The sequence below is a fragment of the Psittacula echo genome (genome assembly GCF_963264785.1).
Source record: "Psittacula echo genome assembly, chromosome: 6".
NCBI lineage: Eukaryota > Metazoa > Chordata > Aves > Psittaciformes > Psittacidae > Psittacula > Psittacula echo.
Window position 1 is genome coordinate 74,599,397 of NC_137743.1, and position 21,387 is coordinate 74,620,783.

Sequence of the window (21,387 nt, forward strand, 5' to 3'; positions counted from 1 at the left end):
TTTCTTTTTATTTTTATGGTCAGAGAATGGCATTTTTCCCACAATCAGTCCTTGAGCACAAAGACAATAACAATTAAAAGAAATATTTTAAATCTGGATTTTATCTGCACAGAGGGACCCGTCCATCGTTATAAAGATCAGTTCTGCATGCAGCTGTATTTCAACCGAATAGCCCCCAAATATCCAGTTTTCCAGCAGAAAATCAGAAGTTTAATTTTAAACATTCTTCAAAAAACTGAGTACTTCGTGTTTCACAAACTTGCTCAAAATAGGAGAGTTCCTTGTGACCTTACATTTGTTTAAACACTGCATGTTTATAAAGATGTGTGCGTGATAAGGTTACATATGATGCTGATTAGAGTCCAGATAAGAATGATTATTGTGGTCATTAGGGACAGACTTGGGCAGTATCCAGTATTGTCAGCCAAAAGAAATAGAGAAATGTAATACTGTGTGAAAATGCTTATTTATCCTGACAGGGAACTGACCCGCAAATAGGGTTGTTTCGGGCTGTAATTAAGCAGAAGCTATTACTTACAGTAGCTTAGTCGTTGTACCTGTCCTAAGCCTTGGCTGCCTGATCCAAAACTCAGGAGTGCGGGAGCAAACCGGCCTGTGGTTTGGGATAAGGTGCCATGGTGACAAGCTGGGAGATGACCTTGACTTCAGCGCAGTTGCATTGGTGCACACCACCAAAGATGTGTTTTTGGATCGTGTTCAGAGCCGGGTGTACTGTGTGAAAATGAGCTTTTGACACTTAACACAGCGTGTGTCCCCTTAATTGTGCCTGTGTGCCACGCTGCCACCCGGTTGACCCCTGGCTGAGGCTGCATAGGTTCAGGGAGCAGCCATGGGCAGCCACTTGGGCTTTCCCTGGGACAGCTGGGTGGCCTGGGAAGCTCCAGGGAGAACCAGCCTTCCTGCATGAGAATATGATGTGCTTAGCACAGGAGAGATCCCATGTTTTTGGCATCCCTGAACGAAAATAAAGCTAAGGCCGGTGTTTCTCTGCCCTGTCCTCTCCTGCACAGCTGGTAGTACTACCTGCAGGGGTGATCCTCTCTGCCCTACTGTTCATGCTCAGCCTTACACCTCTCAAAATGCCAGCTGCTCCTGTGCAGTGCCCATGGCTCCTGCAAGGAGGACTGGCACATGGCACCACAGCATCCTGAGGGTAAGAACGCATGGCACCACCTATACAGGTCAATCTTGTGCTGTCTAGTGGGAGCCATCATCTGTCAGGTAAAACACCCACCTCTCATTTTCAAAGCCCTTCCCAGCCCAATGGGGAGTTGGGTAGTTAATGTGTGTGTGGTGGTTGCCTTACAGCTGCCGCATGTTTCTGGAGGCTCAGCACCAGCAGAGCTTTGCAACAGCTTTGAGGAGTGGATTTGTGAGTCCATCCCCATTTGCTGGTGTGGTGCAGGCAGTGGTGGCTTTCTTGGGCAAGGTGCTGAACACCTCTGCCACAGGTCCTGCACAGGCTGCAGCTCCCAGACAGGCCTGTGGCCAGTGTTCAGCATCAACTGGTCATCAGCTGAGCAGAGCTGCTTGTCTCTTAGTGGATATCAGTGAGCCCACCTTGTCTTCCACTGTCCTTAGGAGTGTGTTTGTATTTTGAGCTTGGAGATTGCTTTCAGATCGGGAGAAGTCTTTTAAAGTGTGTAAGAAGCCATGTCAGGGGGTGGGAAGAGGCAGAAAGAGCAAGTAATGGAAATGGAGAAAGGGCTACTGAAAAATAGCATCTTGTACAGAGGAAGTTCCTTCCTTTTGGTTATTTCAGTTTTGTTTTGGAAGTCATTCTTCTTCCTCTGCCAGGTGTACATCCAAACATTTGATTTCATTCCCAACTGGACAACATATCTACAAGTCCCTGGTCACTGCAATTAACTATAATTAAACGGTGGAAAATCCAGATTAGCTGAAGAGGTCAGCCAGATCTCCAGCAGCAAAGCAGATTTTTTTTTCTCCTGTATAGAGGTGTACCAGGCAGGCATACAATCAAATCCATAGGTGATTTGCCCTGAAGCAAGCAAATTCCTCAGCCCTCATAGTCCAGCTTTGAAGTAATGTGATTTACCTGAATTTGCAAGCAGTGAGATGAACCCCAGAAGTCTAAGAAGCCTGCAGGAAGCTGGTGTCCTCATTTGCTTTCAGCTGACTTTCTGTGCATAACATCTGCACGGCCTCTGGCTACTGAGCCTAGAGTAATGAAGGCATCAGAGATGAAACACTTGCCATGGCTCCTTCTGTGGGACCCTCTATCACAAGTACTGACATCGCTTATGGTTGGTGAGGAATTTCTCCTTGGCTCCAGTCCTGCTGCACCCAGCCTGGGGACTTTGACAAGCTGCAACCAGCTCCTTCCACTCCTTTCCCAGTGATTTTATCCACGAGGGTGGTTTGTCTAAGCCAGACCCTCCTTTCCCTCCCCCCTCTTTATTTTCTTAAGAGACTTAATCAAAGGTAATTTGAGTTCCCATTTCTCTATCAATGGTTGTATTTAAAAGGAGCTTATCTGATTTCCATCACCAATTATGGGCTCCCATTTCTTGTTTATATCCATCTCAAATCTGACCAGGTCCCTGTTTGATTTTGATAGGAAGTCAGGGCTTCATACAAAGCTAAGGAGGCTCTGAAGCACATTTGTTCGGGTAAAATAATATCTCGGGAATTACTTCACTTGTACTGCAGGAGGAGGGGGTGGAATGGGGTGGTCCCTGCCACTTCTGTTGAAAAATAAATTCTGAAGCCCAGATAGTAAATATTTCCCTGAGCCAACACGGTGGGAGGGAAATTACAGTGCCCAGGAATATTGCTGTTAAGGGGTCTCAGGTCAGAGGTTAATGTAACAGGAGTTGGTCTAGCCAGAAAGGTCAGGAAAGGTTGGCCTTGTAAGTGCAGAGCTGTTTGATGACTTCTAACTATTCTGGGCAAGAAAAACATCTCTGCCCTTGTCTTTAGGAGATAGCTGGCAAAAGCTGAGGCCTCTTAGCGAACTGGCTGCTAAAAATTGAGGAAAACTGGGGCAAATTCATGCACAAAGTGAGGTGTCCCTGGACCATTAATGCTCTTTCAGCTTTGACACAGCAGCTTTGCATCTGCTCCAGTATTTTGCTGTGCTTGATTTTTACAATTCATTTATTTGGAGCATATGAATCTCTAGCATGCCACTGTAGCTCGCTCGGAGCTTTGGTAGCATGTACCAAAGCTCGCTGTGCTGTTTCCCAAACCAGCTCACCTGACACACTCCTGGAAGAGGCTGAAACCTGGAGCCGTTCCCAGCAGTGACAGAGGGTTAGCAGGAGATCATGTGCTTAGGAGGCAGTTGCCACTATGTGGAGAACTTTGTCCTTGCTGTTTGAAACGCTAGTGGCTATTTTTGTTTGGGTTTGGTTTTCCTTTTTTATTTATTTTATATTTTCCATAGCATAAGATCTGTAAAACCACAGAAGTAGGCAGGTACCTCTAATGTTTATCGTAAGGTAGCTTGGTGAGGTTAACATGAGCCTCCTTCCCCCTTGGGTTACCTCTCCAGAACACTGTGATGCCAGCCGGGGTGTTAGGTGAGCCACTGAGGTTGATGCTGGCTCTTTGCATGCTGTCCCTGCTCACCAGGACCCAGGGAGCCTCAGAGGCCTGGTACCATGTCTCACAGCTGGATGTACAAACTGGGTCTGAACTCAGCAGTCACCACACAGCTTCTGGTTGGGCTGTAGCAAGGACAAGGTGAGATTATACCTGCTTCAAAAGACAGTCAGGGATTCTGCATGAAAAATGCATCTTTTCCTGGGAATATCAGGGTAGTTTTTCCCTTCTCCCAAACTATAGGTATTCCTCAAATCCACGTGAACTCTGCTGTGTGGCGGAGAGGGAGGCAGAGTGCCTGAAGGCTCAGCACCCCACACAGCAGGCAGGTAGAAAAGCCACCTATTGTGCTGCCCTCACTGTCCTCCAAAGATCCCCCTGAGATAACATGTGCAGAGGCCAGCCTGTAAGCCGAGGGAAGCAAATGTATGTTGGATGCCTCATAAACTTGGGAAGATAAATTATTCTGCTCTTAACCTCATCGAGTCTTTTGCTGGGATTTCTGTCTCTGAGGGGAGTGATGGAGTAAAGCCTAATGTGCTTTGGGAAAGGTGCAAATTTGCTGTGTAATGAGGACCTCAGTTGCCTGCAGGAGGAGTCAGGAGCACGTGGAGCCAGGGATCCTTCAGGAAGCTTGCAGAACACTCCCAGCAGCCTTCAGCCAGCCGCATGCATACATGTCACTATGCAGAGCACCAGTGCAGGAGAGCATGTGCTGGGATTAACTGGTGAAAGTACAATTATGTGGCCTTTTGAAATGTCAGTCACACTGAACCAACACCAGAAAACAAAGTATTGTTGGTCCGTCAGGCTGTATCTGGGTACTCTGTAGCTCTTTGCTGTCTCTTTGGTTGAATATTTCTTGCTCAGAAAGCCCCAAACTAAACCTCCTAGTCTGCTTTCTAACTGAAGTGATTTCTTTTCTTGTGTGAAGACCCCTGAACTGAGTAAAAGCTGGTGAGAAAGGAGGCTCATTCCAGCAAGCCCAGCAAGCTTGTGCTGTCGTAAGCACTGAAGTATTTCAGAGGCAAGTTCCTCTGAAAATGGGTGATATGCGTGTTTTGACACTCACGTTATTTCTCTTTTGGGGGTAACGCCATGCCTCTCTCTCAGAGGACATCATCTTGGAGGTATGTCTAATTGTTTTGACTGGTATAAAATGTGGAAGAGCTGCCCTGGATAGCCAGTTTGCCCATGCCTTGATGTGAAAGCTTGTAGGACTCACAAAAGTTCAGTATTAATCGCAACAATTGGTTGCAGACTTTTAGTTCCTGTTGACACCTGTCTCTCATTATGACAGGAGAAGCCCCTCCACTGGAGCTTTTCGATACTCTGTCTATTGCTGATTCCTTCTCCACAGCGATACATACTTCCCTGATGCAGCGGCCACATCACACGTAATGTGGGGTTAGCGTTGTTCCACATTTTCCTCTCTCTTCCTACGAGTTGAACGTTGGCCCCGTTCCATTCTGCCTACTATCGAAAAACTCAGCATACTTGATTTACTGTATGCAACCCGCATGCTGGTAGTCTCTTTCCCTTCCTGCAGAGGCATGTGTACTTCAGCTTTACAATAAAGGGCCTGTACAACACACAGCAGGATAATCGGGCAGATATTGGCAGGGCATCTCATCAGTGCCAAGCCAATTAAACCGTTAAACCTGATACAGTAAGCTTGATTGCAACTGGCTGTCTGAGGTCCTCACCAAATATGCTCCCAAGAAGGGGGATATGAACAGAATGTGCAGAAGGGGGCCCTGCAGGAGGAGCTGGGAAGCTTTGACATCCGTGCTTTTGAGTAATTACATTGGTTTGGACAGTAATGCAGAAAAGATTTTTTTAGTGCACACATTAGAAAGCAACTCAAATTCTTTATGATATGAGATTAAGTGATTTCATCCCAGATAAAACTTAAGACCAGCAAAAAAATCCTAATGCTTGATTGCTCTTGAGGTAATATTTCAAGACTTGAATCATTCTGTTTTAAAATACCTCAAGTTTACAATGATAAATCTACGAAGCACTAAAAATCCTACTCAATCAACTCTGGTTCTTGAAATGGCATCTGCCTTTGAGCTATAAAAATAACAGATGATTTTTTGATAGCTTATCAGTTAACAGACTGCTTAGTTAGGATAGCACATTTTTATGCTAATCTTAGGGCTGTGATGAGCGAGAGAGAGAAAGAAAATCTATAGTATTATTTTGTATCTACTTTAAGTTCAGCCTAGCTTTTGGAAAAGATCTGTCCTCTTCTAGGAATTGCCAGCCACACGGGGGTTTCAACACTCATCTGAATGGAGGTGGAATTGATTTAAACATGTTGAAGTGGTAATATATGTGGCTGTTTCATGGTGTCTCTTCTGCACCACAGAGCAGACACGAAGCAAGCAAAACAGGCGCTGAGTGCTTCCCGGCATGGCTGCTGAAGCATCTCCCTCAGTGCAGGAGGACAAGGCAGCATTGCTGCCTCTCTGAGGTTGTGGATGCCCTTGTTCCTGAGAGGCAGGGGGCAGAAGCAGAGGTTTGCCAACCCCATGGTCTTGCTCTCTGTCCTCCACTCTGCTCTCTGTGCGTGCTCTCAAAGAGACGGGAGGAGGCATGCAGCCTGCGCTGGTGGGATGCTTTTGAGGAAGGAAGCAGAAGGAATGGCACCATGGGAAAGTGGTGGGCTTTCCTGTCTGACGTGTCAGATGTGCATGCTGTGGTCTTGGTGTGGGTTTGCAGTGGAGAAAAGGTTCCTTCCGAAATAGGAAATTATCCCATTTCTCGATTCCCTAAGGCTGGGATTAGTTTGGCAAAAAAATATATTGTGACAAATTTGAGGCTGATTTGGCATTTTGCTGGCATGGGTTGGAAGTGACGGTGTCTCAGTGGCCAGGCAGGGACAGGATTTTGATCCTCCTTTTGTTCACTTTGAAGAGTTCTCACATTCTTTAAACAGAAATGATACTAATTCAGTTTGGTATCCTGTACCAGTTTCTCTGCAAGATTAAATGGCAACCTAAATGGACCCTGATTTGACCAACAGTGTCATTTTTTACATTTTTGTGTCTTTGATCTTTCATTTTTGATGTATTCTTTTTGCAGTTTCTGTTTTGTGAAAAGCGGGGGGGGGGGGGTGGTGGTTGTGTTTTTGTTATTGTTTTTAAATCCACATTCAGTCCTGATTTCCTTGGATTCAAGGTGGGCAGGGGAAAGGCAATAGGTGGCTTGAATCTGGTGATCCTTACTGAGATTGTTTACTACCCGATTCTGTCTCTCTGGAGAGCAGAAGACTATTTTAACTGAAAATCAGTATAAGCATTAAACAAATATTCCATGCAATCAACTTTCCTTATGCCTGTTCTTTGCTATGCTGACCATGACTTCTTTCTCTTTTGTCTTAGGACAAATTGTCTTATAAAAATGTATAGAAAAGCATGAGAGCTGCCCATGGAGGTAAAGCTGATTTCCTTTTCTCTGGCACAGACATTCCAGCACCAGTCAGTATCCTTGAAAGGGACAAGTAGAAAGTTAAGACTAAATGAAGAGGTATGTGAAAACTTTTTCTGCAATTGGTTCAGCCAGAGATTTGTACTTTAGAGCTGGTGTAAATCAGGGTAGCACTCAGACCTCAACTGGCCAGTAGCAACAGTTTGTTCTTGGTCAAGTTGTCCTGACACATCCAGAGAGGAGTTTTGTCACCCATGTGCTAAGGCAAAACTGTAGAAGATACCTGGAGATAAAAGCTGAAACCCAAATACATGCAAGACTGTTAATTAGGACTTGTAGACCACAAAATTAGGGAATTTTTTCCCCTTTAGGCACAAAGCCAAAGAAATGTACTTGGTCCCTCAAGCTTGAGTGCATGCAGGAAAGAAAAAGCAACAAGACTGGCTGTGGCCTTCTCTACGGTTTGGAGACTTCATTAAACTCCCTGCCCAGGAGCATCTCCCAGTTTCCATTTAGCCATGCAGCTCTGAGCACCAGAATGAGGAAGGATGATGCCTGCCTTGGCCTGCTTGCAGATCTTTGTGCTGAGGAAATCAGCCAAGGTGCATCTGTGGGGGAGCAAGCCAATCCCTTCCTCCTTTATCCACCTGAGTCAGTTGGATTTTGTACACACTGTGTCTGCCATGCAGAATGACTTGAGTCTGTGCTTTCATGGGATTGCCTCTCTTAAACTTGCCTATTTCTTTGCAGGAAACTTTTGTTGAAGGCTAACTTATGCAGAGAGCATGCTTATCAGTGACACAAAATTGTCAATGAGATTCAGTGTAGCCAAAATCAGCAAACAGTGCTGTGTTCCCACAGACCCCCAAAATCCAGGTAGGAGCATAAAAAGAATATGTTTCCTGTGACTCTTCTAGATTCTTATACTATCTATAAATCTAGATTTTTATTGTAGACTTTTATATCTAAGGTTAAGCCAAAAGCCTGAAGAAACGAGCCTTTCAATTGCCTGCATCTTCATCCAGACATACTTATCAGATAAAAATACTGTTAAGCATAGGAGAGAGAAAGTTAAATTACTTTTTCCCTCTATAAAACAAACTTCTGATGAATTTGGAGCCCATTGTTGGGCAAGGCAGGAGAAAGGTTTCCTTTCATAGTCCACTTGCTGTGCTGGCTGACTTCATAGTGGATTTCCATGCAGGCTCTGATCTTCTGCACATTGCCTATTACTTATTGCAGCACTACAATGGCAGATTGGCTCATCTGTATGCTTCTGTCCTCTCTGCTTCCAGAGCAAGGTACTCCCTCACTTACACCTACAGAAATTTACTTAGCCCTTTCTGCCAACAAAAGGACATTGAGAATGGTCACATGTTCAAAGAACCTGCTCTTTAAAGCCTTTGCATAATGGAGCATGGAAAGGAGTAATAGAGAATCTTTGTTTAAAACTGTGAACTCGGAAAGTGCTCAAAGGGGTAGAAGCTGAAGACAGAGGAGAGAGTTTCTTAATTTTTATTTCTAGAAGGAAGTCACTCAGGTTTCAAAATGCTTATAATACAATGTGTCTGCGTGGCAGAGAAGTGCTCTCACTGAAATGAAGTTATTACAGGAGTATAATAAATATACAGAACTTCATATAGATTTCACAAAATCTAATGCTGAAAATTTATGATAGTAAATAAAAAGTCTTTGATTAGGCTGATGGGAGTGAAAGCTCTTGAAGAGATTGGATTAAGATTAAATGGAAAGTAGTAGTACGTGCTGGAGACAGAGGAGCTAAACATCATGATTCAGGTCTTGTGACTTTTTCGTGTAGCTTGTTGGCTACTTGAGCTAAGTAAGTAAAATGTATGCTAGGTCCAAGTTGCCCTCACAAGATTTCCTGGCATGGTTAGACCTAGACATCTCACAGTTGCTATATGTCATTCTGGTTTATAATTTCCTTATACCTACTGTTTATTTGGCTTAATTTTCCCCCACCAGACTGTACAGTATTGTGCAAAAGAGGCTTGTGTGGGCTTGGGTTTTGTACATGCGTGAGTGAAAGGAAAGAGAGAAGTGTACCAGTGACTGATTTGAGTCCTACCTCTGCCATGCACTAAGCTCTGACGTTTACACATAGTCCTGCTGCAGGCACGATCTGAGGCATTGGTTGTGGTTGTGATCTCCAGCTAGCTCAGCTTTTTAACCAAGTTCATTTGATTGGGTGCAAATTCTCTGTGTAGGTGAGAGAGATGCAGGAATTAGATTACAGGAGACTCTGGATGACTGCGGACAAGAATAGATCCGCTCTCCTCTTCAATCTGTGCCAGGTGTGTAAAAAGTATTGTGGGGCAGGAGAATAGCCCAACCCCTGTCACCTGTCCTGGGCTTTTCCCAGCACCCTTAGCCAAACTGTATTTTCTGATGGTGTTTTGGGAAGCATCAGTGAGCAGGAAGGGGAGGAGATGTTGAAAACACTCCTGACCAAAAACTCTCAGCTCCTGGAAAAGGAATATTTGTTTCCCTTTGCTTCTTCGCTGGTTGAGTGCACATGTCCTCCCCACAGTGCTGAGAGCAGATCCCCATCACCATCACTGCTGTTGAGGAGGCTCCCTGGTGTTGTTCCTATTCAGAGCAGAGGCTGGGCAATTTCTGCTCTCCTTTTGGCAAATACTTAACTCACTGACAAAAGGCATTTCAGAAGGCCTGAAATTGCTCACAGATTTCACTTGAATTTCCTGACTGGATTCAGTTTTGAGAAATGATGGGATAATGTTCACAGGATTGAACAGAAAATTTCCAGTTTGGATTCCTATTCCCCTTGCCTGCTCCTTTTTAAGGGGACAGCCCTCAGGGACAGGCAACCTTCCCATTTATGCAAAGAAAATGTGAATACTCAGGCCACCACCCAAAGATGGGCATTCATTTTGGCATGAATGACTTTTAGGTTTTTTCCTATTAAAATCCTTCCATTTTTTTATGGCTTAGATCTTAATTATGTATATTAATTCCTCAGGCAGAGGAATTTTAAATGTGAAAGACAACGTTATTAGAGCAGCATTCTCAGCCCTTGCCTCTTGCCTGTCTGGAAAGTGCTCCATGCTTTGCAGTACAGAAGACCTAGAGTGGATGTTTCTGTCTTTCCCATGCTGAAGTTATCCTCATCATATATAATATTTACTTTCACCTAATATACATATCAAGGATGGTGGTTAAGTTATCACTGGGTGATCAGTCATTCTCCTCTCTTTTGCTCCATTGAATGTTGAAGTATTTTATAGAAAGGAGAACAAGTCCAAAAGGATTGAGCACCAGCAGGATGTCTGAGACACCCATATATTTGTAGGTAGGATGCATCCCTGGGTCTTCACCTCTGGGTGGCAAGACAGGCTCCTCTTGGACATTGCTCCCCCTCACAGCAATCCATGAATCGGTACCTTAGCGAGATTAAAAATTAGATGTTTTCATGGGTCTTTTTCAGCCCAGGAAGTGAAGCTTGAGAAAATGACTTCCACATCAGTGTGAATCTTTTTTGCCTTTTTTTTCCCTGGTGTTGTAAGTTGAGCCATAGAGCTGATAAATGTGTTATTTGTGTGGAGCTATTCAAAGCCTTGTGATTTTGGGGCCAGCCTGTGGCCGTGGTATTTAGCCTGGATGTCAAGGTGTGGATCACACCGAGGTGATTGCCAAATGCTTTGTGCTGAGACATTTTGAGAGCAATGACATGCCTTCCTTCAGAAAGGCAAGAAAACAAGCCATTCCCCTCTCCCCCTGCTGCAACGGTTTTTACTTTACACCACCAAGAGATGACATACAATTTGATGAATTTTATCCCCCCCCCCTTTTCTTTTTTATATCCACTTGAACTACTATATAAATATTAATAGCTAAACACATTGCAAACAGGTGGGACCCGTTCTGCCTCTGGAGAGCTGCCACCGCTAAGTGATATCTCAGATGGGGTGACAGAACTTTCCCATGTGGGTGCTGTCTCTCCCTGCCAGCCCCTCGGACACGCCTGAAGCTGAGAGCTCTTTGTTTTTTTGGGCTTTTTTCTTTTTATGGTATCACTATAACAGTTTTTCTTGGTCTTTTAACAGCTCATTCAGAAGGGGAAGGACAGAGAATTAAAAGGCGTTTTTTCATTACCTTTTCTAGTTAGTGGGGTATTTCAAAGGGGGTTGTTCCCAATAACAGACTCCCCATTTTGTGTTTGTGTCTGAGGACAGCCTCTCCAAAACAGTATTAAAGAGATATTCGTCTGTGGGCTGTAATGTACATTCAGGTTTCTACCACCTCGCCTCTTCCTCTAACCCGCTTTACAGACACTGTACAAGGGGTGGCTGTGAGGATCTACCCTGTGTGTGCAGCTGCACAAGCAATGTCTGCATCTGTGATTCATTCCAGTGCTCTGCAAGCTGGACTCTTTTGGGCAGGACTTCGGGCAGCAAAGCGAAAGGGGTAGTTAGAATCTGCGGGTCTATAGGGGATAGCATGTGCAGGGGGAATGCCTGGATTACCCAGTTACTCTTGCTTACTCTATGATTACTTCCTCTGCTCCTTCCTGATTATAGCATTCATCCCCCCTTCACTGTAAAATCTTAAAAAATAGAAGAATATAGAAAGAAAAAGAAATAACGTGTAGAGTTTGTTTGTCACATGCTGTGTTAGGGTCAGCAGGCTTTGGTGACTGCCTCCAGCCTGACGGTGCAATTGGAGCTATCGCTGCTGCCTTCCCAAAGCATGCGGAGCTTTCTTGGTTTCACTGAGGAAGTGGTGACCTTTTTCCTAAACAGAATCATGAGCAGAGTTCCAAGGAGTTATTTGGGTTTTGGTTATTGTGCTCAAAATGATGTTTCCACAAAAGCCATCACCACATTTTGACTTTCAAACACGATCGAAAATGGTTAAAAATGTTTCTTTCCCTAAAATAATTTAAAAAAAAAAAAAAAAAATGCTGTGTTCTTCATACCATTTACTTCTTTTCTATTAGAACTGGAGAGATGTAATGTAGTCCTAGCCGAATTTGGGAGCCTGGGAATCTGGGACTTGCAGGATACATTGTATTCAGATAACTATCAAGTGAGATATTTCAATAATTTTGAATTTCGCTTCCTGTAAGAATCCAGATTAGAAGATAAAGTTTTTTTTGGTGGGGTTTCTTGGTTTTGTTCCCTTCCCCCCAGAAAGCCATACAAAACCTGAAGATTCACGTTTTCCCTGTGGGCAAGAACAGAAATATTAGTGATGTGCCACTTGCTTGGTGGCACCGTGGAGGGAACGGTATAGGCATGAATCAGGGACTGCTGGCAGAGTCACTTTCCAATATGTGCAAATAAAAATGCAGACCACATACTACATCTGGGGTCTGAAGATTTACCAAGCTGCCATAAGGCCATAAGTTTGGTTGTTTGCAGTTTTGGGTGTTTTGAACCATCTAAACAGGCTGCATGAAATGATGCCTCCATTTTCTTATTAATACATTTTAAAAAGCTGATTCTAGCTGAGGAGACTCCGGCATTCCTATTGAATGTTCTGATTAATGAGTGTAAACAATGCTTTTAAGTTATTTTTTACCTGTGTATAATCAAGCCATCTTGCCACCAGTAACTGCAAATGTCACAGATTTCAATGGTCTCTTTGGGACTTTTAATCTGTTTGCTTTTATAAAGGAGGTGATTTTATTTTTACATTAAGGAAGCATTAACATCATTAAATGGGCTCCCACTTTATGATAACTGCAAATGTCACATTGATCCAGAAAGATAAGAAAATGTGCTCGTCTTTGGAACAATATCCAAGGCAAGAGCAGGCAACCCACACTATTTGCATTAAAAAACAAATTGTATAAATGCAGAAGATTGATGTGCCATCTGTTCATGTCCTTCACTTTTCTGGCTCTTCTGTGTTGAGATATTTTTATGGAATAGTTACGTTTATTATTTTGAAAATGACTCACAGGTTAAAAAAGTTTACGATGGGCAATATAAGTTGAAGATACTCGTCTGCAGTATCTCAGGTATAAAAACTGGTATTAAACTGGACTTCCACACCCATAAACTACAGTATTCTGCAGTCTGTATTACCTCGGTCTTAGGATCAGAGAAAAAGATTTTACTAGCAATGCTAGCAGTTTGTGAGGTGAATCCAAAATACCAAACTTATACGTTGTGCTTCTCAAGTCGTGGAAAGACATTTAAGAGGGTATAGTGTCTAGAAAAATATACTGGCTGGGCTTTGCCACAGGAAGGTAAATATGGGGTGGAACTTGCTTAAGATAAGGTTGAATGGTTTTGGTGAAACACTGGGGTGGATGTGGTGAATTGTTAGTATTTTTGCCAGAATGCTAAGTCCAAATCCCAGGCAGCAACTGCTGATAAAACCTGCAACTCCACAAAGATACCATGAAAAGAACGTGCACACCTCACCACAATCCCTTGCTACCACTGTCATGCCGCTCCTGCTCGCCATACCAAGCCTCCCGTTGCCTGGAGTAATGCCCATTGGCACAGTCCTCTGCAGAACCAGTTTATTTTGTTTTGTACCAAGCTTCGTTGGAAATGATCCTTGTCCCCAACTCCTCCCAAGCTGAAAGCAGGACAGTGGAAGGGAAGGGGGAAGGCAGGAGCATTGCTCCATCACCTGAAGGCAGGGAGCAGGGACATGGGAGCTGCCGTGTGTGGTGCTGCACATGGGGTGTAGGAGACTGAGGATCCCAAGAGTAAGACAACAGCTGGAAGGATGGGAGGGAAGGAGGCAGAGGACCCTGCTGCAGGGACTGTTGAAAACATCAGGTCTCCCTATCTCCTGATAATGGAGCACATACACACCTTCAGAACAGGCAGGAAATGGTAGCTGTGAGAAGGGGGCTGATACTCATTCCACAGGGTCAGAAAAACCACCAGCCCTGCAAGGCCCTCTGCTTATAGCAGAAGGACCATTAGCAGAGAGAAGAGGATTGACTACTATTCAATGCATCTCGTTGCACATCTCCAAATGTGAACTTTCTCAGGAAAGGTTTTGACATTCCTCATTATTCAGTATTCGTTCTTGTTGTTACTATTATTTTGCCAGTGTTACTTCCAGTCTGAGGCGAGTAGAGCCCACAAGTGACTGCAGAATATTGCAATAGATGTTACTAATGTTCATGTGTGTCAAATGAAGTCCTTGTTTATCTACATTAAATCACCAAAGACAATTGAAAGAAGGAATGTTCACCCGAAAGTTGAGACAAACAATAATTAAAAGGAATCTCAACTCCTGTAGTGGAATTTCCCAATATACTTCTTTTTTTCACAGAAATGGTCAAATGTTCTGTAAGTCATGTAAATGGCTTTCTGAAAGAGGGTGAAAACAACTACTTCAGATTTAGATATGTTATTTTGTCCCAGATTGCTTGCATGTCAACAAGGGATGACTTGATTGATTGTGTTTGATTTCCTGAGAATTGCTTTCCTTTCTGTCCCCAGCTCTTTGCTACTTGACCTCAGAGAGAGAAAACAGCATGTGGCAGGCACCCTGTGATGGGGACTGTGCCTGACTCAGACCCACCTCTGTAAACCAAGATAAAACCCCTGGGAATGCTCACACCAGCGTGCTGCTCACAACAGCCTTGGAAAAGGATAAAACTGGGTCAGGAAGAATGATCCTGGCCCAGCCTCTAGCACTGTGTGGCTCAGAGAGTTCCTGAATGATGAGGGTCTTGCAAGTCAGCAGAATTATCTGATTGCTTTCTGAACCTCTTCAGATTTTAACTTCCACAGCACCCTGCAGCAAGGAGTTCCCAGGTTAGCTATGCTTTGTGTACAGACATTACTGTTGCTGCTTTGCCCATTTGGACCCTGCCTCCTGTTCGGCTTGTTTGTTACTCTTCCCACCTCCAGTTCTTGGTTTGAAAGATCAGTGAGCCATTGGTTTCCTTGAGTGATCTATCTTCTCCATGTTTCCATAGTTTTATCGATTGCTGATGATCTGCTAGTTATTAGTGGGAGCAATCTTCATATCAGAAAAGCGTATTATGAGTTAGGCTCACATTTTTTAAACCCGACTGAAAATACGGTGTTGGCATCAGTGTTGTGCTTGATAGCTCCAGCTTAAATGATGATATTGTCCTACACCCTGTGTTGATTGGAACCTGGAGTTTCATGGCCTTTTCTGACAGTCACAGAGGATTAAGAACAAATCTATTTTGATCGGAATAAATCACTAATAAACATGCCAGCATCTTTTCTGCTGAACTTGTTTCAGTATTGACCAATTGAAACACTTGAAAATCATTTCAGTGCAATACCAAGATATACTAAAGGTGTGTAAACCCAGAGGTGTGCAGCCAAAGCATGGCAAATCAGGAAACAGGAGCACAGGCAAAAGAAGTGATTAAATATACCCAGAAATAAAGTGAAGAGCTAATGACCCATACTTGTGGTTTTATAACCTATGTTCAGAGCCTGGCCCATCATGCCACCTAATCATACCCATGGGAGAGGACGTGGTGAATGCAAAGTGCTTCCCATCTTTTCAAGGTGTCTGCACAAACCTTTAAGCCAAACAGGTTTGCTGCTGCCTCAGAAAATGCTGCATTTTTACCTAGCAGTCAAGTCATACAGATCACACACTAACTGTGAGTCTGGCAGTTATATGATATCTGTTTGAGGCAGTGCCTCTTAGTAAGTTCTGTTAGGTAGCCATACATGGGACCGTGGCTGGAATCACAGGGTGTCCATAGGTGAGTCACATCTATGTGAGCAAATGTGTATGCGTTTTGGTTTGGAAACATTTTGGTTCTGTAACAGATCTTAAAGTCCTTATTGCTGAGTCTAATACTCAGGTCTGCCTCACAAAAATTGGCTGCAGAAACTACAGATAGGGAAAAGAAACCACACTAATTCAGAACAAAGTGGATTTTAGCTTTGCTGTTGGAATAACTTTAATCTTCTTCAAATTTTTATGAGGAATGCCCATCAACAAAACCTGAGTAAATAAAATTGTGTATTAAACAAGGGAATATACAGCAGACCTGGCACCTACAAATGACACATGTTTTTCTTAAGTAGGTTCTTTTAAGGCTGTCCTTAAAATTTTACATGTTGTCCTTTATTAAAGAAGTTCACTTTAAAATTGTAGAAGACAGAAGGCCATCTTTGGAGAATCTGATGTTGCTGCTCTCAGGTCTATTGTGAGGAGGGTCATACAATTATTTCTCAGAGTGAAGGACCTATTCATATAACTTGTGTGCTGAGTAAGTTCACCTTGAAAAAGACCCTGCCTTTACTTTTCACTTTGAGAGGGAGGCCAGCTTTGATGGAATCTGCGTGTCTTACACTTTTCAAACAGTCTTTATCACATTGCTCCAGCTAACTGTCTGCACAAAGTAAATCCTACCCTGCAGATCAGTATGCTGTACAGCTAAAAAGAAAATAACATTAAAAAGCTCCAGATGTTTGAACTGATGAAATGAAAGAAAGGGAACAGCTCAGCATTGTACACACCAGTCTTCACTCATAATTTTTCTGTGAGTCCCCTCTCTGGGCTTGTTTCTATCTTTCACTCAAGATTTACACTGTAAACAGTCTGAAGCAAGGACAAATTGCTGTCATGTTTCCTGGTGCAGTCACCAGCAAACTGACCTGGGTCTTGACTTGCAGCCGAAACTCCTAGAGCTGCTACTGCAGTTTAAACAAGGGCTATTAATTCCAGGTGCTCCAAAATTAGTTCTGGAGCATCATGATAAAATGGGGAGTGTCCTGGTAAGGAAAGGTTTACTGCTGCTATCCATAATCTAAATTGCCATCCTCAGCTACTTGAACCTTTCTTTTTTTGATTGAACGTATTACTTGGTTTTCATAGAATCATAGAATAGAATCATAGAATAGTTAGGGTTGGAAAGGATCTTAAGATCATCTAGTTCCAACCCTCCTGCCATGGGCAGGGACACCTCCCACTAAACCATTCATCTGAGCCTTCTGTAAACCTGAGAGTCACTGGTGCTTAGCAAAACCAAGATACATGTATTTGTTATAGAATGAAAGCAGCGACCCAGGTTCTGTGCAAGTTCATCCTGATTTGAGGTGGATGCTACGTGAATATAGCAAAGTAAGACTGCCCATACGCAACACCATTAAGGCTGCAATCATGAGTAACTGCTGGTAGCAAGCCTCATACCTTCTGATGTGCTCAAGGCATTTGGGTACCTCTCTCCTTTGGTTTCAGTGGGATTATAGCACCTGACTCTTTAAATTTTTTTGTGGATCTACCCTGACAAAACCCACACCAGCAAGTTACAGAAAATTAAAAAAAGCCCAGATAAACATCTGAAGCTATCAACCACTTCGTAGGCTATCCCCTGAATCCTTGTGGAACTGCATCTTGCCAGATGTCAGATACAAAGCCCATGACAGATTGCAGATAGTTTTACCCAAAGATTGTCAGTGTAATTTTCATGCTTCTTCAGGAGGTTTGGAGGAAAGAACCATCTACTTCTGCGCCTACAGCAGTAGGAGAACAGCCCGTTGTATGGTAATTTGGGAGCCTGGTTTCATGCAAGGCTGAATTCCCAGGTTAGTTTGGTCAACTCTCCCATTTCTTCTCTGCCTTGGCTTCTGCGCCTTAGAAAGGCTGTGCTTATACTGACCCGGGTTGTGAAACACTTAGCCTTTTATATCCCTCTGACTGCTATTGTTATAACTCATAGCTCAGTTGTGTATATTTTGTTCCCTTTCTAAAACTTGCTTGAAAGTAATCCTCAGTATGTCCCTGGCAGCAATGCCGTGCCTGTCTGGAATTGAATCCAAGCATTTGTTGTTACGATCTGCATGCCCTTCCACGCATGTGCTCCTTGTTGCTATCAAAGGTGTGAAAGTGCAGGGAGGACTTGGGCCTCATTGCTTTATGTATATAAAGATGTAGACAGAAAAACTGAGATTAATATCTCTGTGAGAATGGCTTGAATTGCCACTCAGCAGCTTTGGTGGATGACATTCTCACCAGAGAAGAGGCTGATCTACAGTGAGTGTACTACTCCTGTTCATACAAAAACCACATAATGTTTTAGCTGCATTTTGTCACAAAAAATAGGTTGCAGAAAGAAAGAGGTCACTAAACGAGCTGCCTTAGAGAGGAGGAAGGGGAAGAAATTCAGCACTGGTTTATATATTTGTCTGTGGGAAACCTCTAGAGCTTAGCTTTTTGAGATGGCCAGGGTGTGGTGGTACAGTTTTTTTTGTAATAGAAACCATTATTTATGTGACACTTAGACCACAATGCTCATTTCACTCGTTAACTCAGCAACATTAAGACTGCTCTTCAGACAATGGGAGTTAGATATTCAGCTTATTGTTATTGCCATTCCTATGCCATTTATGCAATGGAAGATGTTTGCATATTACATTTGTCACAGACAAGTATGGGGTATCAGATGTAGTGGTATTATTTTAAAATAGAACTGTAAAATGCAACTAAATATGCTCAGCTGCAGAACGCTTTGGATTTTCTGAACTGAAAATTCCCATAATCTTATAAGAATGTGGTGCAATGTGAAAGTTAATGGCTCAGGGGACTGGTGAAGGGAAACAAGGTTTCTTAACTCTTGATAAATAACACAAATCAAACCCAGCTTGACTTGTGTCTGAAAGTCACCATTATTCTCAGATTTGCTTGTATTTTGTTTTGGTTTGGTTGTGGTTGAACTATATGAATTTATGATCCAATTTCCCAAATTAAAAGGTGACTCATTTTGATTTAAAAAAGAAATCAGAGTTGAAACTGAAGAGCAAACATTTTTTACATACTAAGACAAAAGGGGGCTTGCTCACCCCCCCTTCTTGGAATGAATGCTCCTAAATGTATCCTCCCCAGGGGAAACCTTTCTGCCTCCAGGATGAAGTGGCTGTGCTGGAGTCAAGTCTGCACTCTCTTGCAGCTTGGGAGTGTTTGCAAAAGGTTTACTGCACCTCTGGCATGAGAGGGAGTATTGTTAACCTGTGGGGAGTAGCTCAACTGGAACCTGGAGGGATGGGAAGTGACGGGTGAGTGATCCCGGGTTGCTCTACATCATCATAGCAGAAACTGAGCTAGTCCAGCCCTAGGGCCACATTGTGCTTCAAGGGGACAGATTCTGAGAAGTGGTATTTAATATGTTTTGATGAAGAGGATGGTGAGTTTAAAAAAATCTGAGGAGGAGCTGTGGAAGGGTATGTAAAAATCGTCAAGTCTGGAAATGGAGCAGGTAATGCTAAAAGACAGTATAGTTGAGGTAAAATATACTGCAATTTGGTTCTGCTATGTAAAATAAGCTTTTGATTTATGGAGTGTCAAAAATGTAGATTTCTACGCCTTTCACAATGAATTTTTTTGGCAAATTTTTGGATGAAAATGATTATGAGAAAAATGTTCAGAATATAATTATGGCTTAGCTGAAGAATTGAGGGCTCTTTAAAGATGTTTTCTGCTTGTATCTGCCATTGCTGCTGTCTGAGTGCCTCGCTGAACTACTGGGTGGCCCCAGCTGTTCTGTATATTTTACCCCCACCCCTCCTCCTGGGACTAAAAGCACAATTTGGCCCAATACTTACTAGAAATGAATTGATTCCACTGCAGACTCCATGCAATACATGCTGAGATGATTAAATAAGGACTGTAAACTGTTATAATAAAATATCATGATTTGAAGTAGGAATAATCATCTTTGTTTTGTGGCAGGACAGCACCTATGGAGTCCTGGCCCACAACACCAATAAAAATGATAATACAGAACATCCTTCATGCGCTTTTGCTTCTTTTGGGAGGCGAAGTCCAGCTGAAAGCATTTTGAATGTTGGTTATTTGAATGAAAGTATTTTTATTTCTAGCTTCTGCAATTAGAACAGTGAAATTTGAGTGGGAACATTTTTCTACCAGAGAAAAGCTCAGCCTACAATTTAGTCTCAATTTATCTGGTTAGAAGAGCTGAACAACAAGACTTCGGGGGCATCCGCTGGTTAGTAACCTCCCGGTGAACTGTTTGCGGTGCATGTATTTTTTTAGCACTTGGCATTCCTCTTGTAAATATACTGCGGACCCCCTCAGAGGGCTTGCTGTTGTCTCCTCTGCTTTGGACACCAGGGGAGGAGGAACCTCACCCCATTCATGACACTGATGCCAGCCTTATCCCACGGCCCCATGCTGATCTTTCCCTCTGAGGACCTAGGTTTGGTATTGGTGTATCTCTGAGCATCAGGTGAATCCCTTCTCTTCAGATCTGACCTTTCTTATTGAGTATTGCATAACCTTCATTATTAACAATAGTCCTTTTTTAAACAGCCATCTCTCCATTGTTAGAAATCTGTCTGTAGTTTTCACAGAGGCCACAGGCAAATTAATATGAACCATAAATGCAGAAAGTTTTGCATGTTTAGCTCTTCCTGGAGGCTATTGTGAAAGCCAGTCCCAGGCTGAACAGGAGGAACACGTCAACATTGCCTCTGTGAGGTGTGAGAGTGGGCAGTGGCTGTAATTGAGTCTTACATGTGGTGTCTGGAAAGACTTTATGTCCAGCAAGACACTTATTCTTATCTTGCTGTAGTATGTAATGATTAAAGATATTAATTAACACTTCCCTCAGCACTACATAAGGTCTGCATTATGGTGTGCATCTACAGCGTGGGCTTCTGAGGAAGAACACATTAGTGCCAGGATGCTTGTTGGTGACCTACAAGGGAGTACCTAGTCTTCATTCTTTATCAGCCAGTGGGCTTTTTATTTTATACAGCCTCTACAGACATGGATCAGATCCTGATCTGATGAAAATCCATGTAATAAGACTTAAATGAACCCACTCCAGCTTACACAAGCCAGGGAGCTGGTCCTGTATGCTCTGTAGCTGCTCTGAACTAACGCTGCTGGCTGTCTTCAATGCTGTATTCTCTTCCTGCCATTAGTGGTACTATAATTAAGCTTCTGCCATCGTTTGCTGCCCTTTTCTACACATACACCCTCCTACATCTTTTGGAGGAATGTTCCCTTAGCAAAACAGTTTGCATGTCAATTGCTGATACAACATTGTGTTCTCGATGCCATGAGGTTATATTAGCACTTATATTTGTGTTCACAAGGGCTGCTTGCATACATAAAGCCTGTGAGTGTTTCAGAATTGGGGCCATAGTATGCAGTGTTACTGGGCAATAATCTTATGATGTAACCATAAACTTCGATTGTCTGTTTAATATCTCAGATGTTTCAATTTGCATTTCGTTAAAACTTGGCAAAAGGTTATCAGCTCAGATCCAAAATTCTCACAAAAATTGTTCTAATATGTAAAGTAAGTTTTGATTTATGGAGTGACAAAAATGTAAATTTCTAAGCATTTCAGTTTATTTTTTTGCCAAACTTTAGACTAAAATGACT